The following is a 25,723-nucleotide window of genomic DNA, read 5'->3' as shown; positions in this document are numbered from 1 at the left end:
GTTTAACCATACAGTGAACATGGTAAATAAAAAAATTAAATAAAATAAAAAAAATTGTGGAATTGCACTTTTTTTGCAATTTCATCGCACTTGGGCTGTGATTAGCGGTGAAATGCCACCCACAGCCCAGTCACTCAGGAAGACTGGTGGCCGGGCTCACTGATGTCAGGTCAACAGGAAGTTGACGTAACATCACCAGATCTCAGAGGTCACGGAGCCCGGGAGGTCACTTCATGGGTTAAGCGGACCACTGTAGCGCCACTCAGAGGCAGAATTGGCTGAACTAGGATGTGGCCACTATTGCAGAGTAGTGAGCCACCTTTTTAACGCAAAGGGGAATGTAAAGATGGCATTTTTTACTTTAATGCTTTAGCACCATTTTTTTCAAAAGGGATAGCACAGCAAAAGCCCCAGATTTGTAATTTTCCCATTAGATTAATAGAGTAAGTGGTCCCCATAATTTCTTACACAATTTGTCCAGAACTCGATGATACCACATAAGGGGTAAAAAAAGTGCTGTTTGGGCACATGGCAGGGCTTGGAAAGCAAACAGCGCTATTTCATTTTTGGAGTGTAAATGTGTCTAGAAAAGATTGAGAATGCCATGTCGCATTTGCAAAGCCCCTGAGGTGCCAAAACAGCAGAAACCCCCACAAGTAACCCCATTATGGAAACTAGATTCCCTCAAGGAATTTAGAATTGAAAAAAAAATAATATTTTTTTTTTCAATTAAGCACCAAATTTATAATTTACACAATGAATAATAGGAAAAAAAAAATTGTTACACAATTTCTCCCGACAGCAGTGATACCCTACATGTGGTCAAAAACTAATGTTTGGGGAGGGGGGAGTTCAATGCATTGGAGCTGAGTGGTCGTGTCTGAGCCTCTGGCATCCTGCAAGTTATCCTGCACACAACTTATACCTAGCGACTCTCTGTGCCCTGAAACACATCTCTGGGAGAATGGTAAATCGGTGGGTTTCAGAAAGGCTGCTGTGGTTTGGGATCTGGTCCACTGGGACAAGCAAAACTCCTGGTTGAGGAAGACATCTGAGAAGGCGACGGCTATCTTGTGCACCTTATTGATAGTGTTCTGAGCAGCAATGCCAGAGGAACTTTGTGTCCGGCGGTCTCTGAGACATTCAGGTTCTCATCAGTTGTTGAGGAGAGCTGTGTATATACTCTGGAAGACGGACGCCATGGCCTCCCCAATTGCTGCGCAACCCCATGGAGAACAACAGCCATTTTGATGCTCCATCCAGAAGTGAGCAGTATGTTTCCAGGGGTTATAGCCCACAGTCCCAGTCATTATATAAACGGTAGCGGTATTCTAAGTCACCAGGCTCACATTGAGACATATTCACAGCAGCTAGAGAGGTCTCTCAACCTGTGGCTCTGAGTGGGAAACTCTGGAAACTATCACCATGACAACAATGTAAGGCATATATTTTCCGGTAAATCATATAAGACCCTAATTTGTTCCATATAGTATTAATTTGAAATATAAAACAGACTGTCATTATAAGAAAGGATATTTGTAATCATAAGTACAATTAACTTATACCCCTCATGACGAGTCGGGGAAAATTTTTAACGTAGCTGACAAACTCAATGAGTTTGTTAGGCAAAATCCCTGGAGACTCTTCTAATGCTAAGGGGGAATATTCCCTCTACAACTAAACTGCAGACCTCTGTACAGGTCAAGTTTCTGGTGACGAGGAAGGTGCGGGTGTGGGGGTAACAATAAGATCTAACCCTGAGTCAAGTCTCTGAACAGCTTTTCCAGGCCATATCTATCTGCAAAACGTCCTTAAACGGGAAAATGGATGTGGGACTTCACCAAGATATTCAGGTCCTGAGAGGTCGTATCACAGAGGTGGAGTCAAGAGTGTCCTACTTGGGAGATAAAATGTCCCCCATGGCTACAAAACTAACTAAAGTGGCTGGATCAATGAATACCGGGCGTCAGAAAGATGATCTGGAAAATTGGATGCTCCAAATAATATCCGTATCATTAACCTACCCAAACACTGAAAGGGACTGCAAGCTGAGCATTTCTTGGAAAATTGGCTGAAATCTACCATGAGAGACAATTTGTCCCCTATGTTTAGTGGAAAGAACTCAGAATCCCAGCAAAGCGTACTCCTCAGGGGGCTTCCTCCATGGCTTTTTTTGGCTGGGCCCGCTCACCTTTGCATTGTTCACAAGGGTACTTTTATATTTTCAACAACCCCAGTTGAAGCAACGGAATGATTCCAGCTTTACCCAGGATCAAAAAGGGAATGATTTTCTTTTTGCCGCCTTCCTCATATGGGGCATAGAAATATTGGACTTAAAGAGAACCAACCATCGGGATTTTCGTACATAACCCTATCAGGGTACAGTTCCACTTGTGTATAGCTTCCAGTGCGAGAGCATCGGAAGCGATTTGCTAATGACACCCTGCTGCGGGTGTCAGCCAAGGGTCATGCAACTATGATGCGATCATGCGATCGCATCCCAGGGGCAGAGAAGAGGGAGGGAGCACTTTCTCCCATCTCCTCCGGTGCCTGTCTCTGCGTATATCACACTGCACTCGGATTACATGTGAGTGCAGTGCGATGTTTCACACACTACCATAGACTGGTATGGAGGTGCGTGAGCCAAGACTCGCTGCCAAATGTAGCATACTGTGATCAATTCCACATGCCACTGTGGCATGAAAAATCAATCGCAGATGTGCACTGCCCTATATTTTTGCACTAGAGAGCAATCCAATATTTAATGGATTGCACTCACCTGTGCAAAACGCAAGTGGAGCCGTACCCTCAAGCTGCTTCTCTACATACCTGTAGCTCGGATGTATAGGTTTTGAAACCCAAGAAAGTAAAGTTTATAAAATCGGCAGCTTCTTGAGTGACAGAATCCAAAGATCAGATAATATCGGGAGGGGTGAGTGGAGGGTATTCAGAGTTACTCCCTCTCCCTGTTAGAATTAGCATAAGTATTATAAAAACGATTCATTACTCTTCATTTTCTCTACAGCCATACGAGTTCTCAACTACATGACATGAACGAATGAATGAACTCGTAAAAGAGTCAAAATATTTTCACAAGTCAAATGCCATCATCCCCATATTCTAGCTCTGGTAGAGACCCACCTTATCATAGACTTGGCAAAATGGGTAACACCATGGATACAGTGGTCAATACATTCTTTTCATACAAGCTATTCTAGAGGTTAGATTAGATTCTGTTTCCGTCAAAACGACGCAAATGTGAAACCGGCTTTAAGGGGTACTGTGTAGCTGTCTAATATGGCTCCCCCTGCTGATATAGCACTCCTTGCTTTGGAACCACCACCGGTACTAGTGAGATTGTTCCTATTTATTATAAATTGATGCCCTCTTTCTGTACTGTCTTGACTACTCCGACTAGTTGAGTTGATTGACATATACAGTTAGGTCCAGAAATATTTGGACAGTGACACAAGTTTTGTTATTTTAGCTGTTTACAAAAACATGTTCAGAAATACAATTATATATATAATATGGGCTGAAAGTGCACACTCCCAGCTCCAATATAAGAGTTTTCACATCCAAATCGGAGAAAGGGTTTAGGAATCATAGCTCTGTAATGCATAGCCTCCTCTTTTTCAAGGGACCAAAAGTAATTGGACAAGGGACTCTAAGGGCTGCAATTAACTCTGAAGGCGTCTCCCTCGTTAACCTGTAATCAATGAAGTAGTTAAAAGGTCTGGGGTTGATTACAGGTGTGTGGTTTTGCATTTGGAAGCTGTTGCTGTGACCAGACAACATGCGGTCTAAGGAACTCTCAATTGAGGTGAAGCAGAACATCCTGAGGCTGAAAAAAAAAGAAAAAACCCATCAGAGAGATAGCAGACATGCTTGGAGTAGCAACATCAACAGTTGGGTACATTCTGAGAAAAAAGGAATTGACTGGTGAGCTTGGGAACTCAAAAAGGCCTGGGCGTCCACGGATGACAACAGTGGTGGATGATCGCCGCATACTTTCTTTGGTGAAGAAGAACCCGTTCACAACATCAACTGAAGTCCAGAACACTCTCAGTGAAGTAGGTGTATCTGTCTCTAAGTCAACAGTAAAGAGAAGACTCCATGACAGTAAATACAAAGGGTTCACATCTAGATGCAAACCATTCATCAATTCCAAAAATAGACAGGCCAGAGTTAAATTTGCTGAAAAACACCTCATGAAGCCAGCTCAGTTCTGGAAAAGTATTCTATGGACAGATGAGACAAAGATCAACCTGTACCAGAATGATGGGAAGAAAAAAGTTTGGAGAAGAAAGGGAACGGCACATGATCCAAGCCACACCACATCCTCTGTAAAACATGGTGGAGGCAACGTGATGGCATGGGCATGCATGGCTTTCAATGGCACTGGGTCACTTGTGTTTATTGATGACATAACAGCAGACAAGAGTAGCCGGATGAATTCTGAAGTGTACCGGGATATACTTTCAGCCCAGATTCAGCCAAATGCCGCAAAGTTGATCGGACGGCGCTTCATAGAACAGATGGACAATGACCCCAAGCATATAGCCAAAGCTACCCAGGAGTTCATGAGTGCAAAAAAGTGGAACATTCTGCAATGGCCAAGTCAATCACCAGATCTTAACCCAATTGAGCATGCATTTCACTTGCTCAAATCCAGACTTAAAACGGAAAGACCCACAAACAAGCAAGACCTGAAGGCTGCGGCTGTAAAGGCCTGGCAAAGCATTAAGAAGGAGGAAACCCAGCGTTTGGTGATGCCCATGGGTTCCAGACTTAAGGCAGTGATTGCCTCCAAAGGATTCGCAACAAAATATTGAAAATAAAAATATTTTGTTTGGGTTTGGTTTATTTGTCCAATTACTTTTGACCTCCTAAAATGTGGAGTGTTTGTAAAGAAATGTGTACAATTCCTACAATTTCTATCAGATATTTTTGTTCAAACCTTCAAATTAAACGTTACAATCTGCACTTGAATTCTGTTGTAGAGATTTCATTTCAAATCCAATGTGGTGGCATGCAGAGCCCAACTCGCGAAAATTGTGTCACTGTCCAAATATTTCTGGACCTTACTGTACTTCAACAATATATATGAGTTTGCCTGAATTGGTTTATACAGAGGTGAGAATTATACACAGGTGTGGGATTAGCAATTTTGTGAATGATATTTGACCAATCTATTCAGGATTTTGTGGTCCGTATCTAATTGCCGTTTGTGTTACTTTACCCCGCCTTCTGTTGGTATTACCGGGGAACCCTGCTCTAGGTTCAGCCTTGGACATCCTCAAGGGGAGGCATATTTTCATGAACAAGTCTGTTTATGTTGGATGTGCTTGTTGTTCGTCCCACTTAGCACTTTATTGTGTGTTTGTCCTTTTTAACTTAATTTATTAAAAGTTATGTTTTAATTTTACTCAGCTATTCACAATACATTTTAGATTGTGGCCTCCATTAGCGGAGCCCCTGAGGGGCTAGATCAGCAGGAACCCCACAAAAGACCCAAAAATGGAAACATCACTACGTAAGGAATTCATCTAGGGGTCTAGTGATTATTTTGACCCCCTAATTTTATAACAATAGAACGAGAAAATACATTTTTGTAGTTAAAATGTCATGTTTATTAGCTGCAATATTTGTCAGTTACACAAGTGTTTAAAAGGTGCGGGAATACCTATCTGATATACCTAGTCTCTTGTGAAAAATGTAGAACACAGTATGTAGGATGCACGACTCCTACATTACAAAAACGGTTATCTGAATACATTTATGATGCTCAAAACAACACTACCTGTAGTCTATCAGGTGTTCCAAGACATGTCCTCCATGAACACTCTGGAGATATGTTTAGTTTACGGATAAGTGCAATTGAAAAAATTAAATTAACATGAAACACAGAGGCAGTAACATCGAACATGAAAATGTATAAAAGAAGCGTACTGGATATTGCTTTTAGATACACAAGCTCCCTCAGGTCTTAATTCAAACTTGATTTAAGTTATTTTTATTAAAGGAAGAGAAGAGAAAAAGAGAGATAAAAGAAGAAGAGGGAAAGAGGAAAAAGGACGAGAAAAGAAAAAAAAATATTTTTTTAATGCATACTTTCATTATCTCATCATCTTGTTAATGTATTATAAATATCATGCTTTTTGATTGACAATTACCATTTTTCTTGCTATGTCTGGGTGTTGTAATTGGCATTTGATTGGGTTTGTTGGTGGAGCATTTTTTTTTCTATGTGTTTTTACCTCATTTCCTTCTCTAGCAGGATATCAGATCAGCACAGGTCTGAGCTTAGTCATTACAAATAAGCCCAGCACATGGGTGAAACACATAAAAGACTTGTTAACATGTTATGGGAATAGCTATCCCATTTTGAGTTTTTCCTGCTATGGTTTTTAAACAGAACTAAATAAGGGAAAAAAAAAATCATTCAGAAGACATGCTGGAATCTTTTCTCGTTAGGGGTGTAGTGAGTATTTTGAAACCCTAATTTTATAACGTTAGAATGTGAAAATACAACATTTTTGTAGTTAAAATGTCATGTTTATGGGTAAGAACGTACTTTGCTTTTTACCTGCTTTTTTGCTGCTTTTTCAACTGCAGCGTTTAATGCCAAAATGAATGTGTTCTGCTTTTCAAGCAAAGTCTATGGGAATTTGGGTTTCTTGTCCGCACTATGCAGTTCAAACTGCTGCCTTTTTGTTGCAGAACTTTGGTCAAAAACTCAGCTTTGGAGTGCAAAACCCAAATGGCAAAAACAATTGACATGTCAATAGTTTTTGCCATTTGGGTTTTGCACTCATGACATGTCAATTGTTTTTGCCATTTGGGTTTTGCACTCATGACATGTCAATTGTTTTTGCCATTTGGGTTTTGCACTCCAAAGCTGAGTTTTTGACCAAAGTTCTGCAACAAAAAGGCTGCAGTTTGAACTGCATAGTGCGGTTTAGAAAACCAAATTCCCATAGACTTTGCTTGAAAAGCAGAACACAACCATTTTAGCATTAAACGCTGCAGTTGAAAAAGCAGGAAAAAAGCAAAGTGCGTTCTTACCCTATTAGCTGCAATATTTGTCAGTTACACAAGTGTTTAAAAGGTGAAACTAAACCACGCAATTTATTGTGCAATTTATCCCAAACATGGCGATGCCTTAGATGTCTACTGTTTGGCCACACGGCTGGGCTTTGTAGGAAGAAGCATAAGGGTATGTGCACACGCTGCGTTCTGTCAAGTGCAGAAAAAAAATGCACCCTCTGGCAGACTGGACAACTGTAAACACTGCGTTTGACAAAACAAACTACATCTAAAACGCATGCATTTTGGATGCATTTTTGACAGTGTGGTTCCACTCGGCTCTGCTACATCACCACATAGTATGGCTGGCTGCGAGACAGAGCCGCGCGATCAGAATGAACTCAGATGAACGTCATCCGACTTCAATGTCATAGCGCAGCTCTGTCTGTGTGCTGCGGCCTGATTTGCGGTCACCGGTGAAGGACTCAGCGGTGACCGCAAATCCCCTGACTGAAGTGAGCAGCGCAATCAGCGGTGCTGTCACTTAGGTTACCAGCGGCCAGCTGAAGTCCTCCACCCGAGACCACAAAGCACCTAAATGACGTCATCACTGATCGCGCGGCTTGCTGTCACAGTTGGAGGATCCAGCGGTGGCCGCGGGTAACCTGAGTGACGTCATCGCTGACAGCGCTACTCACTTCAGTTGCTGCGTGGAGCTCACAGAGAGCGGTCGTGCTCTATGGCCGCTCGCTGTCAGTTTCCGATGTAGAAGAGCTGAAAGCGTCGTGGGACCTCGTGTGAATTACGTCGGACCTGGAGGGGTGTTTGGGGATTAATAAAAGTGGTGAAAGAGGGATTTTTTTTTTGTCTTTTATTCCAAATAAAGGATTTTTTGGGTGTATGTGTTTATTTTCTTTAACTTACAGGTTAATCATGGCGGGGTGTCTCAGACGCCTGCCATGATTAACCTAGGACTTATGGGCTGCCATTAACTCATTATTACCCCGATTGCCACCGCACCAGGGCAATTCATGATGAGCCGTAGAGTCCCGGGACAATTCCGGGTGGCTGCTGGCTGATATTTTTAGGCTGTGGGGCTCCCCATCCCGAGAATATCAGCCTTCAGCCGTGTGGCTTTCCTTGGCTGGTATCAAAATTGGGGGGGACCGAACGTTGTTTTTTTTAATTATTTATTTTTCTGTACGATATAGACCCGCCCACCAGCGGCTGTGATTGGTTGCAGCGAGACAGCTGTCACTCAGCGTGGGGGCTCATCTGAATGCAACGAATCATTGGCGCCGGTGGGCGGGGGAAGCAGTGAGTACGAGATGGAATAATGAGCGGCCAGCATTTTCAAAAGCTGGAGAAGCCGCCGGAGCTTTGTGACAGCTGTGCAGCGCTGCTCCGGTAATTGGTGATTATGAGAGAGGGGCTGTGAGGGAGAGACCGACCGACCGACAAAGAGAGACCGACATCGACAGAGAGAGAGACCGAAAGACCTGCGTTTTTTTTTTATCATAAAAGCATGCAGAACGCAACAAAAACGCAGTGCAAGCGCACAGCTAAATATTTTGGTTGGGTTTTGACACACTTCATTGATTTCAATAGGTGGAAAATGCAACCAAAAACACACAAAACAAGTGACATGCTGCTTTTTTTTAAATGCATCAATTTTGTCAAATATTTGGCATCCAAAACGCTGTGTTTCAAAAAGCAACGTGCGCTTGGAATTTGCTGATTTCTCAAAGACTTTGCTGGGGAAGCACAACGCATGCATTTTGTCAATGACAGTCCAGTTTTAAACGCAGCCAAAACGCAGGAAAAAAAATGCAACGTGGGCACATGGCCTTTATTTAGTTTTTAGAGTGCACATTTTGCTGGAGTAGTTTGCGGCCTACATTTACAGAGCCCCTAAGGTGCCAGAATAGCAGAAAAATCTCACTTGTGACTCCATTGTAGAAACTGCACTTCTCAATAAATTAAAGGGGTGGTTCACTACTCTGCAGTAGTAACCAAATCTCTGTAAAACTGATAGGGAAGGTGTTATGCAGGGGGACGATTGGAGCAAAACTAACAATAGCTCAATTGTCTCCCGAGGTCCTCCGGGCAGTTGACAAAGCCACAGAGACAGGCGGCCGGATGGCACAACTTCAGAGAGACACAAAAACAAAAAAACACAATTGGTGGTGGTTACAGCACATCACCAGGTATAGGACCTCCCCTGTTAGTAGCACAGGGAGATCGGAGAGGATCGGCCGCGTGCGTAGGGAGTACAGCTGGACCAAGAACGCAGCCCCATTGACGTCACTGGACTGCCTGGGTAGGGATGGAATGGTAGGATAGGAGCTGGTTACTTGATCCTGGGTGTGCCTCGCCGCAAATCTTGGCGCGACGGGCACAGGACGCCTAACCCTGCCTACCACTCCTAATGGCTCTTGCAGCCCTGTCACAACCACTACAGGGTTAATGGCGCTTGTGGCCAGTACTGACTGCTCTGCACAATGCTCTCAGAGCTGGAAAGACGCTTGAGCGCCCATGGGCGTCATCCAGGGTCCTTTATAGCCTAAGCCCTGTCCCAAGTCAGACGCCAGATGACAATGGTGCCGGCCGCGGTCAATTAGCGGCCAGCACATCACCGCTGACGTCATCAGCGGCCAATCAGTGGCCGCTGCGTCACCGGTGACGTCCGCGACGGCCAATCAGGAGACGCTGTGTCATTGGTAATGTCATGCTCAGTAGCGGAATCCCGCACTTAGAGCCTGGAGAAGCAGCGAGAACCCACACATGCACGGAAGGGCAAAACGGCGACTTAGGCTCAGGATGACCGAAGACCCTGGTCACCTGACGCCTATCGGCCAGGCGCCTGGAGCGGCGGACAGGTGGCGCTGGGGAGTCAGCCGACACCAGTGTAGGGGATGAGGACGGGGAAGGGGCTGTTCGAGTCTCAGGGGAACCCCAAACCGTAACAGGCTTTTTGTAAATACCTTGTGTTGCCAATTCAGCCTCTGAGCGGCGCTATCGCGGTCCACTCATCTCCATGCACTGACCCTGGGGTTCAGAGACCTCTGGGATCCAGTGATGTCAGGTCAACTTCCATTTGACCTGACATCACCGCGGCCATCCCCAGTCTTCCCGAGTGGCTGGGTTGTGGGCGACGTTTCAGCATATTGGTGTACTCAGGAGAAATTACACAAGACATTTTGTGGTCCATTTTCTCCTGTTTCCCTTGTATGAATGAAAAAAATTGGCGTTAAAGCAACATTTTTGTGGTAAAAATGTATGTTTTCATTTACATGGCTCAAAGTTATACAATTCTGTGAAGCACGTGCGAGTTCAAGTTGGTCACCACAATGCTAAATTCCATGAGGGGTGTAGGTTGCAAAATGGGGTGAGTTGTGGGAGGTTTACACTATTTAGGCACATCAGGGGCTCTACAGTAACATGTCATTTGCTATTTAAACCAGCCAATTATGTACTTCGAAACTCAAATTGTGTTCCTTCACTTCCAAGCCCTGCCATGCGCCCAAACAGTAGTTTTCCACCATATATAAGGTATTGGTGTACTCATGATTAATTGCACAACAAATTGTATTGTGCATTTTCTCCGGTTACCTTTAGGCTATGTTTGCACGTCTGCGCTCTGGCTTGACAACTAAACTGCAGCGTTTTGGAAACTGTAAACACTGCGTTTGGCCAGAGTCACACTTGCTAGTAACTCGCGCGAGTCTCGCATCGCATCACCTGGCACGGCCACACATTCTCCTGACAGGATGGGGTCGGTTGCATGTATCTCTATGCAGCCGAGATGCTCCCCTCCGGAGAGTGTGCGGCCGTGCCGTGTGATGCAATGCGAGACTTGCGCGAGTTACTAGCAAGTGTGACTCTGGCCTTTGACAGAAAAAAAAAAAAAAAAAAGATGCATCCAAAGCACATGCATTTTGAATGCATTTTTGACAGTGCAGTCCCACTCGGCTCTGCTACATCCCTGTTCTGGCACAGCAGCACCATAGAGCATGGCTGGCTGCTGACAGAGCCGCCCAATGAGAATGAACTCGGGTGAGCCTCTCACGTAAGTGCCTGAGCCCGCAGCTGTCAAGAGGTGGTTCACCCCGAGTTCATTTTCATCGCGTGGCTCTGTGTCACGGCCTGATTTGCGGTCACAGGTGGACTCACCTGTGAAAGCAAATCACCTGAGTGACATCCCGCTGATCACGTGGCTCCCTTCAGTCACTCAGGTGATTTGCTGTCATAGGTGGAGGACTCCAGCTGTGATCACAAATAACCTGTGTGACGTCCCGCTGATAGCGCGTGACTCACTTCACTTGCTCCGTGGAGCTCACAGTGAGCGGTCGTGTTCTACGGCGCTCCATGTGAGTGTCAGATGCAGCAGTGCTGGAAGCGTCATGGGACTTTGTGTGGATTACGTCGGACCTCGAGGTGTTCTTGAGGGGTTAATAAAGTGGTGAGAGGGTGTTTGTCTTTTATTTCAAATAAAGGATTTTTCGGTGTTTGTGTTTACTTTCACTTACAGTTTAGTGATGACTGTGTCTCATTGACGCCTGCCATCAGTAAGCTAAGACTTAGTGGCAGCTATCCTTATTACCCAGATTACCACCGCACCAGGGCAATCAGGATAGGCCGGGTAGAGTCCCGAGACTGTCGCATCTAATGGATACGATATTTCCGGGTGGCTGCTGACTGATATTTTTAGGCTGGGGGGCTCCCCGTAATGTGGGGCTCCCTATCCTGAGAATACCAGCCCTCAGCCGTGTGGCTTTACCTTGGCTGGAATCAAAATACTTTGACTGCAACTAATCATAGGCGCCGGAAGCAGTGAATATGAAAGGGGGAGAAAAAGGGGGAGAAAAAGGGGGAGAAAAAGGGGGAGAAAAAAAGGCATTTCTCCTGCTTTGGCAACACTAATTGTATTTTGGACAGAGGCACAGAGAGAGACAGAGATCTGCGACACCTCATTCCTTTCAATAGGTGGAAAATGCTACCAAAACGCAATGAAGAAATGACACGTTGCTTTTTTTAGGCATCGATTTTGACAAATATTTGACAAACAAAACGCTGCCTAAAAAAAAAAAAAGCAACGTGCGCATGGAAATTTCTGACTTCTCAGATTTTGCTGGGGAAGCAAAACATATGTATTTTGTCAATGACACAGGGCAGTTTTAAACGCAGACAAAAAAGCACACGTGCGGACATGGCCTTAAAAAAATGATAAATTTGGGGCTAAAGCAATATCTTTGTAGGAAAAAAAAAATAAAGTTTACATTTTTTTCCTTTCTGCACTACTTTAGTTGCTGTGAAACACCTAAAGGGTTAATACATTTCTTGGATGTGGTTTTGAGCAGTTTGAGGGGTGCAGTTTTTAAAATGGTGTCACCTTTGGTATTTTCTGTGATACACCTCATAAGTCACTTCAAATGTGATGTGGTCCCTAAATAAACTGGTTTTGTAAATGTTGTTGGAAAAATGAGAAATTGCTTATAAACCTTGAACCCTTCTAATGTTTTAATACCCCCTCTCCCCCCCCCCCCCCAAAAAAAACCATAGGTCTAAAAAGTGGTGCTTATATAAAGTAGAGAAAAAAACTTGTGTCCAGCGCAATGAAATGGGTCCAGCTCATAAAATTTCCAAGTTTAATTAGACACAAAGCAGTCTAATTAAAAATGGACAATCACCTACTTGTAAAAGTCAAGCAATATCTCTGATGGAGGAAAAAAATAGCTTGTCAAAGACTACACCTATGTAGTTGAAACGCGTTGCCGTTGTCTATTTATTTCCTCCATCGGAGATATTGCCTGACTTTTACATGAATGTAGTTGTCCATTTTTAATGAGACTGCTTTGTGTGTAAATAAACCTGGAAATTTTATGTTCTGGACCCGTTTCATTGTGCTGGACACAAGTTTTTCTCTGTTCATGGTTAACTGGGTGACCACACCTGAAAGTCCGAGCTGCACGGGGTCTTGATTCAAGTTCATACAAGGGTGAGCTGAATGTGGAGGTTTGGCCACATGTGTACTTTATAGAAGTAGGTCAATGTTGTTTATTAATGATTTTGTGTGATATAATTATCTAGTTTAAGGGCCTTTAAGCTTTCAAAATTGCAACGTTTTCATTACCTTTATAAACAAATATCAACCAAAATTTACCGCTAACATGAAGTACAACGTGTCACAAAAAAGAACAGTCTCAGAATCACTGGAAATATTGAAGCGTTCCAGAGTTATTACCACAAAGTGACACTGGTCAGAATTGTAAAATTTAGCCTAGTCAGGAAGGTGAAAACAGGCAGATAAGGGGTTAACCACTGAATAATAAGACAATATCATACTGTCAAAGATATACCGAGTGATATGTATGTCACTTCACAGTATCTACCCCACTACGGTATATAATATGGGAAAATAAAGTGAGGCCCAAAGCTACAATCCCTTTAGGCCTTGTTCACACACTGCGTTTTTACACGCTTTTTTGCTGCAGAAGTTTCTTGAGAGAATGGTTGTAACCTTTCTGCAGACAGTCTCCAGCAAAACCTATGGGAAAAAAAAATATCTGTGCGCACACTGCGTTTTTTTCTCAAGAACATTCTTTCTGCAGAATTTCTTGAGAACAAGAATGAGCTTCTTTTCTGCAGGTACCTGCGTTTTTTGCCATAGACAAGGGTAAAAAACCGCAGGTACCAAAAAAGCAGTAAAAACGCATGCATTTTTCGGTGCATTTTTTGATTGCAAGTGCGCTAAACTTTTAGACTCAAGAAATCTTTTTCTAGTCCACACAGGGCCTTAGGCTATGTGCCCACGATGCTTTTTAACATGCTTTTCTGCAGCGTTTTCAACTGCACCTTTTTAATGCCAAAATGCATGCGTTTTGATTTCCCACCAAAGTCTATGAGAAATAGGGATTTCTTGTGCCCACCATGCAGTTCAAAATGCTGCGTTTAATTTGCATATTTTGTGGCAAAAACAACGCGTTTAAAAAAGCAGCATGTCAATTGTTTTTGCCATTTGAGGTGCGTTTAGATAACATAGAAGTCAATGAGAAACAGGGAGTAACCAAGAAACATCAAAATTCCAGCGTTTTACCAGCTTTTTAGGTGCAGAAAACATGCGTTTTGGACTACATAAACGCATGCTTTTTGGACATCAAAATAATGATTTCATATGTCCCTTTACACACACACACACATAATCCGACAATTAAATTAATGAAAAATAAGAAGTTATTGCTATTTTTTCAATAAATAGTATATTACCGCTATAATTTAATGAAATATGTCTATTTTCTTGATTAATTCTTTATATTATGTTTGGGTTTTTTTCTCTCTTTTTTCACTGTGTTTGACAGATTAAACTTTATTTAGCAGTGTCCTGATGTTCAAAACGCATGTCAAAACGCAGGTGGAAAAGCATGCAAAAAGCGCTAACGCATCAAAAACGCGGTAAATACGCATGCGTTTTTAGCGCTATTTTGTGAAACTTTGACAAAATCAATTACTGCCAGAGGGTGCGTTTAGAAATGCAAGGACCTCGACGCTACGTGGGCACATAGCCTTAAACTGGTTCATCATTTTAGAGATCTCATCTATTGGAGGTAATCAACAGGGGTCAGGAGTTCCAAAAGTGCCAGATCTTAGAAAATTTCTAGGAAAGCCTCAATTCTGATACATTCATATGGAATAATTATATTGACCAATTCATTCCAGTGTCTGATTCTTGCTGTGTGGTTTTAGCAGTATGAACGAGACAACACGTTCCAATAAGTTTATAAGTACCAATGAAAAGGTAGAGTAGCTCCATGGACGATAAATAGAAACATTTAGAAGACCCTGTAAGGCTATATTCATGTTGCATTTTTGCATGGTATTTTACCAGGGTTTTTGTCATGAGTTTTACGCAAATTAAAAGTTGCTTTTTACAGTATCAGCAAGAGCTAGGAGATTCCAGAAATCTCATACATACACACACTTGCTTTTTTTTTTTTCTTCCTTAAAGGGAACCTGTCACCACTTTTTTGGACTATAAGCTGAGGCCACCACCACCGGGCTCTTATATACATCATTCTAACATGCTGTATATAAGAGCCCGGGCCACTGTGACAACATAAAAAACACTTTATAATACTTACCGAACGGTTGCTCTGTGGTGGATGAGGGCCTAATGGGCGTCTCCGTTGTCCGGTGCCGGAGCCGCCTCTTTTGTCAATCTTTGTGCTCCTTCTTCTCTAGCCACGGTGCATGACGGGTCCAACATCATACACACTCGCCGGCATTCAGGTCCCAAGCAGGCGCAATTTGATCTGCCCTGAGCAGGGCAGATCAAAGTATTATAGTTCAGCGCAGGATCGGCGAGTGTGTATGGCGTAGCCGCGTCATGCACACATTAGGCCCTATTCCACCGCAGAGCGAACGTTAGGTAAGTATTACAAAGTGTTTTTTAAGTTGTCACAGTGGCCTGGGCTCTTATATACAGCATGTTAGAACGCTGTATATAAGAGCCCGGTGGTGGTGCCCGCAGCTTATAGGCCAAAAAAGTGGTGACAGGTTCCCTTTAACTGAAATGGAAAACTTACTTAGTCGTAATGACATCTAACAATTGTATTTACGATTATTCTGTGAGCTTAAAATTCAGCCTGGCACATCTTGTATCATAGGGGCATAGTCCTTGTTCATTCCATGCGCACGCTGCAGTTTTTGATATGGTTTTGGTGCATTTTGTGGTGACCTTTTAGTCACTACAAACTGTATGCCTTTCCTTCCCCAGCAAAGTCTATGAAATTTCACATTTGCTGTGTGCAAGTTGCTTTTTCTTTTATATTTTGCTGCATTTTTATGGTGACCACAAAAATGCAGCATATCAATTCTTTTTGTGTTTTCCACCCACTGGTGATAAAAAAAAAAAAAAAGTATGCGCTTTTTGGCCAAAAGATGCTTTTTTTGGTCACAGGGTGCATTTTTCGTGGTTACCACAAAAATGCAGCATACAGCACCGTGAACAAAAAAAAATGTGTGGGGCCTCTTGGTGTACAGCCTGCACTCACTGCCCTCTTGGGCTGGATGAATATAGAGGTTTATCATACATTTGTGACCTACTCTGTGATTTGTTTTTGTACATCCATTACAAATAGAAGCACGGACACGGCTGCTTGGGCCTTGGCTTCTTGCCCAATGTCTTTAGGTTAAAATGTTGTGTTTCCAACGTCTGAACGTGTTTCATGGTCTGCAGACTTCACTCCTCCGAACATGTGCACCAGTTCGATTGGGAAGTCACTTATTGCATTTATTGCCCCTATAGTGCGATCACAGCAGTGTAATGTTGTGTCCCACCACTCACACAGGAAGGCAGATGCTTGACCTTTGCTTGGCTTTGAGGTTTTTTCTTAAGGTGGCTTTACACACTGCAACATCGCAAACGACATCGCTGTAACGTCACCGGTTTTGTGACGTAATAGCGACCTCCCCAGCGACATTGCAGTGTGTGAAACACATCAGCGACCTGGCCCCTGCTGTGAGGTTGCTGATCGCTACAAATCGTTCAGGACCATTCTTTGGTCCTTTGTTTCCCGCTGTGCAGCAAAGTGTGTAAAGGGGACTTAAAACACTGGAAACGAGTGATGTGTCACAATATCTGTCAATCACTATTCTCTGTCAGTCGGTCTCTCCCTCTCGGTCTCTATTCTCTCTCTGTCGGTCGGTCACTATCTCTGTCCCTCTCTCACAGTCTGTCGGTCATTTTCCCCTCCTCTCTCATACTCTCCGATCCCCGGCGCGGCCCTGCACGGCATTCACACTGTTGCGGCGTCTCTTACTATTTTGAAAAAGCCGGCCGCTCATTAAACAATTTCGTATTCCCTACTTTCCCCGCCCACAGGCGCCTATGATTGGTTGCAGTGAGACACGCCCCCACGCTGAGTGACAGGTGTTTCACTGCACCCAATCACAGCAGCCGGTGGGCGGGTCTATACTGTGCAGTGAAATAAATTAATTAAAAAAAAACGGCGTACGGTCCCCCCCAATTTTAATACCAGCCAGATAAAGCCATACGGCTGAAGGCTGGTATTCTCAGGATGGGGATCCTTTATTAGAAATAAAAAACACAAACACATTCCCTCATCACCAATTTAATAAGCCCCAAAAAGCCCTCCTTGTCCGGCAAAATCCACGGACCTCCAGCGTCGCTTCCAGCTGTGCTGCATGCAGGTGACAGGAGCAGAATACACCGCCGCTCCTGTCACCTCCACGCAGCTAATGAAGACAGCTGCGCGATCAGCTGAGCTGTCACTGAGGTTACCCGCTGTCACTGGATCCAGCGGTGGATGCAGCGGTGGCCGCGGGTAACCTCAGTGACAGCTCAGCTGATCGAGATACTCACCGCCGCTCCTGTCACCTCCACGCAGCAACTGAGGTGAGTAGCGCGATCAGCTGAGCCGTCACTGAGGTTACCCGCGGCCACCGCTGGATCCAGGTAACCTCAGTGACAGCTCAGCTGATCGCGCGGCTGTCTTAATTAGCTGCGTGGAGGTGACAGGAGCGGCGGTGTATTCTGCTGCTCCTGTCACCTGCATGCAGCAGAGCTGGATGCGACGCTGGAGGTCCGTGGATTACGCTGGACAAGGAGGGCTTTTTGGGTCTGATTAAATTGGTGATGAGGGAATGTGTTTGTGTTGTTTATTTCTAATAAATGATTTTTTCAGTTGTGTGTGTTTATTTACTGTAATTTACAGATTAATCATGGAAGGAATCTCTGGGAGACGCCTGACATGATTAATCTAGGACTTATTGGCAGCTATGGGCTGCCAATAACTCCTTATTACCCCGATTTGCCAACGCACCAGGGCAAATCGGGAAGAGCCGGGTACAGTCCCAGAACTGTCGCATCTAATGTATGCGGCAATTCTGGGCGGCTGTTGGCTGATATTGTTAGGCTGGGGGGCTCCCCATAACGTGGAGCTCCCCATCCTGAGAATACCAGCCTTCAGCCGTATGGCTTTATCTGGCTGGTATTAAAATTGGGGGGACCGCACACCGTTTTTTTTAATTAATTATTTATTTCACTGCACAGTATAGACCCGCCCACCGGCTGCTGTGATTGGGTGCAGTGAGACACCTGTCACTCAGCGTGGGGGCGTGTCTCACTGCAACCAATCATAGGCACCTGTGGGCGGGGAAAGTAGGGAATACGAAATTGTTTAATGAGGGGCCGGCTTTTTCAAAATAGTAAGAGCCGCCGCAGCAGTGTGAATGCCGTGCAGCACCGCGCCGGGGATCGGAGACTATGAGAGAGGAGGGGAAAATGACCGACAGACTGTGAGAGAGGGACAGAGATAGTGACCGACCGACAGAGAATAGTGATTGACAGATATTGTGACACATCACTCGTTTCCAGTGTTTGACTAGCTAGGTCGTTCTGCAGGTCCGGATCGCTGTTGCGTCGTTGGCCAGGTTTGCCTGTTTGACAGCTCACCAGAGACTCACCAGAGACTTTGTAGCGATCCCGGCCAGGTTGGGATCGCTGGTGGGATCGCTGAAAGTCTCAGTGTGTAAAGGGGCCCTTTAGTTTACCTTTTTACCATACATTGTTACATTTATACTAAAGGGAAAAGCCATATTTATCTAATCATTTGTTCACACATTTCATTCTTTGTTTGCAGTATTTTTTTATTTCACAAGCTATATATTTCACTATGTCTGCCCCCCACAGACCGATTATATTGGTCTCCTCCTGGTTTACATGCTGATATATAGCTTCCATACAATGCTGCCCTGTCTCCTGGTCTGTGAGTCACTATTGAAGTGTGACCCGTGTTCTTCACCATACTCTTGTTATCTAATAACATATCCAACATTTTATGTTTGTGTATATGAGTATAACCCCCATGCCCTCGGCGCATACGGCAGAATACAGATGTAACCCACAGCAGCATACGGATATAACCCCCATCCCCTCTGTCCACACGGCAGTATACGGATATAACCCCCATCCCCCTCGGTGCACACGGCAGTATACAGATATAACCCCCATTCTCCCAGTACACACGGCAGTATACAGATATAACCCCCATCCCCCTCGGTGCACACGGCAGTATACAGATATAACCCCCATCCCCCTCGGTGCACACGGCAGTATACAGATATAACCCCCATTCTCCCAGTACACACGGCAGTATACAGATATAACCCCCATCCCCCTCGGTGCACACGGCAGTATACAGATATAACCCCCATCCCCCTCGGTGCACACGGCAGTATACAGATATAACCCCCATCCCCCTCAGTGCACACGGCAGTATACAGATATAACCCCCATTCTCCCAGTACACACGGCAGTATACAGATATAACCCACATCCCCCTCGGTACACACGGCAGTATACAGATATAACCCCCGTCCCCTCGGTGCACACGGCAGTATACAGATATAACCCCCATCCTCCCAGTACACACGGCAGTATACAGATATAACCCCCATCCTCCCAGTACACACGGCAGTATACAGATATAACCCCCATCCTCCCAGTACACACGGCAGTATACGGATATAAACCCTGTCCCCTCTGTACACACGGCAGTATACGGATATAACCCCCGTCCCCTCTGTACACACGGCAGTATACGGATATAACCCCCGTCCCCTCTGTACACACGGCAGTATACAGATATAACCCCCATCCCCTCTGTACACACGGCAGTATACAGATATAACCCCCATCCTCCCAGTACACACGGCAGTATACGGATATAAACCCTGTCCCCTCTGTACACACGGCAGTATACAGATATAAACCCTGTCCCCTCTGTACACACGGCAGTATACGGATATAAACCCCGTCCCCTCTGTACACACGGCAGTATACGGATATAACCCCCATCCCCCCTGTACACACGGCAGTATACGGATATAACCCCCATCCCCCCTGTACACACGGCAGTATACGGATATAACCCCCATCCCCCCTGTACACACGGCAGTATACGGATATAACCCCCATCCTCCCAGTACACACGGCAGTATACGGATATAACCCCCATCTCCCCTGTACACACGGCAGTATACGGATATAACCCCCATCCTCCCAGTACACACGGCAGTATACGGATATAACCCCCGTCCTCCCAGTACACACGGCAGTATACGGATATAACCCCCATCCCCCCTGTACACACGGCAGTATACGGATATAACCCCCATCTCCCCTGTACACACGGCAGTATACGGATATAACCCCCATCTCCCCTGTACACACGGCAGTATACGGATATAACCCCCGTCCTCCCAGTACACACGGCAGTATACGGATATAACCCCCATCTCCCCTGTACACACGGCAGTATACGGATATAACCCCCATCCCCCCTGTACACACGGCAGTATACGGATATAACCCCCATTCCCCCAGTACACACGGCAGTATACGGATATAACCCCCATCTCCCCTGTACACACGGCAGTATACGGATATAACCCCCATCTCCCCTGTACACACGGCAGTATACGGATATAACCCCCATCCCCCCTGTACACACGGCAGTATACGGATATAACCCCCATCCCCCCTGTACACACGGCAGTATACGGATATAACCCCCATCTCCCCTGTACACACGGCAGTATACGGATATAACCCCCATCTCCCCTGTACACACGGCAGTATACGGATATAACCCCCATCTCCCCTGTACACACGGCAGTATACGGATATAACCCCCGTCCTCCCAGTACACACGGCAGTAAACATATGGTGTGTGTATTTATACACACAGTCAGGCCCGGTTTCCCCAGGACAATGCCGCCGCCCCGCACTTATCACCGGACAATGGCGCCCACATAACGTGCGACTCTCCGTGGGCCTTTGTGGCGGGCGGGCACCGGGAGCCGTGTGTGGGCACTTCCGCGGCGGTTTCCCGCCCAATGTGTGGGGCCGTCCCGCTGGAGCAGCGCGGCCTCCATTCCCGCCGCCCGGTCTCGCGCATGTACCGATCCCGCCGCGCAGCCCCGCAGCCCGGGATGGACACTGCACGGCCCCGGGTCCCCGGAAACCTGCCGACTTTAACGCAATAAACAGGAAATCGTTCGGATGATCTGGGTTCCGGGGGAAGTTGAATTATTTTTTACCACAGAAGAGATCAACTTCCACATCCGGTAGGGCCCGACACCCAACACTGACCTGGAAAAGATTCGGTAACTGGCAGAAATGCGCTGTCCGTGCTTACCGTGCCCTCCGTGGCTGTGCCGCCCACCCCGCTCCTGGCTGCTGACCTCCCGGCTGAGGGGCTTCTCGCTCACCGAACCGGTTTACTTCAAATGCAATCTCATCGGCGCCGAAAATCCCCAAAGAAAAGTCCCCGCGTTGTGCGCGGATGTGCACAGTGATCTCTATAGGGCCGCATCACCACCACTCACGTCGTGGATCACTATATTCTATTGAGCTGGGTTATAGTTCTGGAGTTTTGCCTCTTTATTGAACGTGTTATTTTGTGTAGGTTGGTAATCGGTGCAGGGATGACACACAGGGCAGCGGGAAAGGCCGAGGTTTAATTTACTAAAAAGAAGCGGGCGGCGGAGGAATATTGATGTAAGGCGGTGACTGGAGAACTATGGCGCATGCGCGGTGATAAAGCAGATGATTGGGGTCTTCTGTGGAGACAGATCCTGCACCGGGGTCTCCTGCTGTCTGCCCCCGTCTGCAGCCTGGGACTGGGGCGGACGGACATTTGAGTCATTTATTTTGTTTTATATATGTATTGGGGGAGAAATTATGTGCATGGTAACAATTATTTTTTATTTTTATTTTTTTTTTGCGTTTGTGCATTTTGCCCAAAAATTGTAGGAGAATGTGAGGCATGTAATTATATACAATAAAGTTTATTCATGCTGAAATGTGTGCTTTATATACTACAGCAGCTTTTCTGCTATATTGCACACAGAGGCTGTCTAGTACAAGGTAACCTGGACATAACTATAAGGCCATGTTCATACAGGGCAGTTTTGCAGCGTTTTTAGCATGGATTTTTGCCTTGGTTTTATGCAAATCCATGCTAATAAAACACTGCTTTCGAAGTTCCAGCAAAGCCTAACACACACACCCTGTTTTCCTGACTTTTGTGAACCATCCTGGTTTTTTGCTGCATTATTAAAAGAATGCTCATGTCCATTCTTTTCAGTGGTTTTGCCTTGGTTATTCACCTTAGTGATGGGCAGATTCGCCGAAACTCTTGATTGGCAGGTCTAACCAGGTTAACCCCCTTCAGCCCCCGGGCACTTTCCGTTTTTGCGGTTTTGTTTTTTGCTCCCCTTCTTCCGAGAGGCGTAACTTTTTTATTTTTCCATCAATCTTGCCATATGAGGGCTTGTTTTTTGCGGGACGAGTTGTACTTTTAAATGAAACCATAATTTTTACCATATAGTGTACTGGAAAACAGCAAAAAAATTCCAAGTGCGGAAAAATTGCAAAAAAAGTGGGATTGTACAATAGTTTTTGGGATATTTTATTCACCGTGTTCACTATATGGTAAAACTGATGTGTGGGTATGATGCCTCAGGTCGGTGCGAGTTTGTAGACACCAAACATGTATAGGTTTCCTTGCATCTAAGGGGTTAAAAAAAATTCACAAGCTTGTCCAAAAAACGTGGCGCACGTTTTGCGCCATTTTCCAAAACCCGTAGCGTTATCATTTTTCAGGATCTGAGGCTCAGTGATGGCTTATTTTTTGCGTCTCGACCTGACGTTCTTAACGGTACCATTTTTGCGCAGATGCTACGTTTTGATCGCCTGTTATTGCATTTTGCGCAAAATTTGCGGCGACCAAAAACGTAATTTTGGCGTTTGGAATTTTTTTGCCGCTACGCCGTTTACTGATCAGATTCATTGATTTTATATTTTGATAGATCGGGCATTTCTGAACGTGGCGATACCAAATATGTGTGTATTTTTTATTTTTTTAACCCTTTAATTTTCAATGGGGTGAAAGGGGGGTGATTTGAACTTTTAGGTTTTTTTATTTTTTTTTTAATTTTTTAAAACTTTTTTTTTTTCACTTTTTTTTTTTATTTTACTAGATCCCCTAGGGGGCTATTGCGATCAGCAATCCGATCGCTCTGCACTATCTGCAGATCTCAGCTACAGAGCTGAGAACTGCAGATTTGCTGCTTCACTTTCAATGCCGGCTGTATTCCGGCATTGAGAGGAAGTGACTCATGTTAGCTACAGGCGTCATCACATGACCCTGTGCTACCATGGCAACCGCCGAAAGTCACGTGATCATGTCACGTGACTTCCGGTGGGGGCGGGGTAAGTCACTGTCATGGCGGCGCCCATATACATAGCGCTGCCAAGACTTTGGCAGCGAAATGTAAGGGGTTAATGGCCGCGGGTGGAAGCGATTCCACCCGCGGCTAGCAGGCACACATATCAGCTGTTGATAACAGCTGATATGTGCGCGTCTCGCCGCCTCCTGCCGGCGGCAGGGGGCGGGGCTTACCGACACACAATCCATGACGTACCTAGTACGTCATGGGTCGTTAAGGGGTCAAAGGGAACCTGTCACCAGATTTGGTAACTTTAAGCTGCGGCCACCAGCATCGGCATCTTTTATACAGTATTGTAACATGCTGTATATAAGAGCCCAGGCCTCTGTGTAGAATGTAAAAATCACTTTATAATACTCGCCAAAACGGTCGGTAAGGTGCGGATGGGTCAGATGGCTGTCTCTGTTCTCCGGCAACTCCTCATTCGGCCATCTTTGTCCTTCTTCTGAAGGCCTACGTCATGCACACTCGCCAGCATTCCGGTCCTGCGCAGGCGTACTTTGATCTGCCCTGAGTAGGGCAGATCAAAGTATTTGAATATACAAGTCACTATCAAGGACCTTGGTAACGGCTATACGGAATACCACTTCCTAAACTAATAATTCAACGACAGTGTGGCATTTTTCCAATAAATACAATTTTTATTAACATTTTCGACATACATACTTAAAATGATGCAAGCAAGGTGTGCACAACAAAAGGGGTGGATATAATCCTAGGACAAAGTAACAAAGTAACAGTAATGCATAGTCCTAAGGACCACAGTGGGCCGGACTAATCCACTGACATGCCCCTAAGGTCAGAATGCTAGTGACTTAAATGGCCACCTAAATAGTGCCTGTTAGTATACCTTTCTGTACCCACACTGCCAGTGAAAATTAGTTATATGACAGTCCGAACAATGCAAAGTTACTAACCAGTATGAATAGTCCTTAATGGCACCACCCCAAACGTCCCGACGCGCGTTTCACCTTCTTCAGGGAACGTGTAGTGCACTGAATCAATTGCGGAGTTTAAATGCCGCGGGGAGCCGTGACGTAACCGGAAGTTGGGACGGACCTTAAACTAGATCCGGCATGGGCTAGTGTGTCACTTCCTGTCTTTGGAACGCAATTGCGGTTCAACTCAGAACCGGAAAGCATATCGCTTCCTGTTTTATTAGAATGCCTACAATAACGCCGCAAAAAACCGTGACGTAACCGGAAGTTGGAGCGGGAATTAAATCCGGCATAGGCTAGTATGTCACTTCCTGTCTATGGCACGCAATTGCGTTCCAACTCAAGACAGGAGACTACATCACTTCCTATCTTTTTAGAATGCCTTTAGCCATTCCAACTACTGCCCATTCCCATGATCGAATCACTAGCGTCAGGGATGGGTGTGTATAAAGCTGTAACCCTGGAAAGGGCAGCGAGATGTCACAGCATAGAGTATTATACAGTTAAACCCCAGAAAACATGATTTATTATTTACAGATCGCATATGATAGTTCAAGGGCCACTAGTATATATTAAAACCAGTTCAATGAAGAATACCTCAGCTCCCAACTACTCTAAATATACATATTTTCCATGAAAAAACATTCTTATACACAAAAGTGTATAAAAGGCATATCGACATATGAAAAATCAATTTGACACCAATGATGTTATTCCAACCCCATGGCTTGAAATACCTAGCAGTCTATTTATGTGAGTCCCTATTATGGCCATTTAATATTGGCGCATGCTCAACCAAGCATCTATCTAAAAAGATAGGAAGTGATGTAGTCTCCTGTCTTGAGTTGGAACGCAATTGCGTGCCATAGACAGGAAGTGACATACTAGCCTATGCCGGATTTAATTCCCGCTCCAACTTCCGGTTACGTCACGTTTTTTTGCGGCGTTATTGTAGGCATTCTAATAAAACAGGAAGCGATATGCTTTCCGGTTCTGAGTTGAACCGCAATTGCGTTCCAAAGACAGGAAGTGACACACTAGCCCATGCCGGATCTAGTTTAAGGTCCGTCCCAACTTCCGGTTACGTCACGGCTCCCCGAGGCATTTAAACTCCGCAATTGATTCAGTGCACTACACGTTCCCTGAAGAAGAAGGTGAAACGCGCGTCGGGACGTTTGGGGTGGTGCCATTAAGGACTATTCATACTGGTTAGTAACTTTGCATTGTTCGGACTGTCATATAACTAATTTTCACTGGCAGTGTGGGTACAGAAAGGTATACTAACAGGCACTATTTAGGTGGCCATTTAAGTCACTAGCATTCTGACCTTAGGGGCATGTCAGTGGATTAGTCCGGCCCACTGTGGTCCTTAGGACTATGCATTACTGTTACTTTGTTACTTTGTAACCTTGTCCTAGGATTATATCCACCCCTTTTGTTGT

At 45.0% G+C, this 25,723-nt stretch overlaps 1 protein-coding gene across 3 annotated transcripts in view; it reads right to left on the bottom strand.

The window, feature by feature from the left end:
- Positions 1 to 21,579, bottom strand: part of GABPB1 (GA binding protein transcription factor subunit beta 1) — a 96,301-nt gene extending 74,722 nt beyond the window's left edge. For 2 of the 3 annotated variants that reach the window (XR_012753058.1, XM_075345833.1), the window contains exon 1: positions 21,249 to 21,579. The gene's annotated coding sequence lies outside the window, so the exon portion shown is untranslated. The remainder of the gene's footprint in view (positions 1 to 21,248) is intronic. The other variant, XM_075345834.1, reaches the window with a different exon arrangement.
- Positions 21,580 to 25,723: the final 4,144 nt, after the last annotated feature.

Source organism: Anomaloglossus baeobatrachus, chromosome 4 (genome assembly GCF_048569485.1).
Source record: "Anomaloglossus baeobatrachus isolate aAnoBae1 chromosome 4, aAnoBae1.hap1, whole genome shotgun sequence".
NCBI lineage: Eukaryota > Metazoa > Chordata > Amphibia > Anura > Aromobatidae > Anomaloglossus > Anomaloglossus baeobatrachus.
Note: the sequence above shows the minus strand (reverse complement) of the source record. Positions and strands in the feature narration are given on the sequence as shown.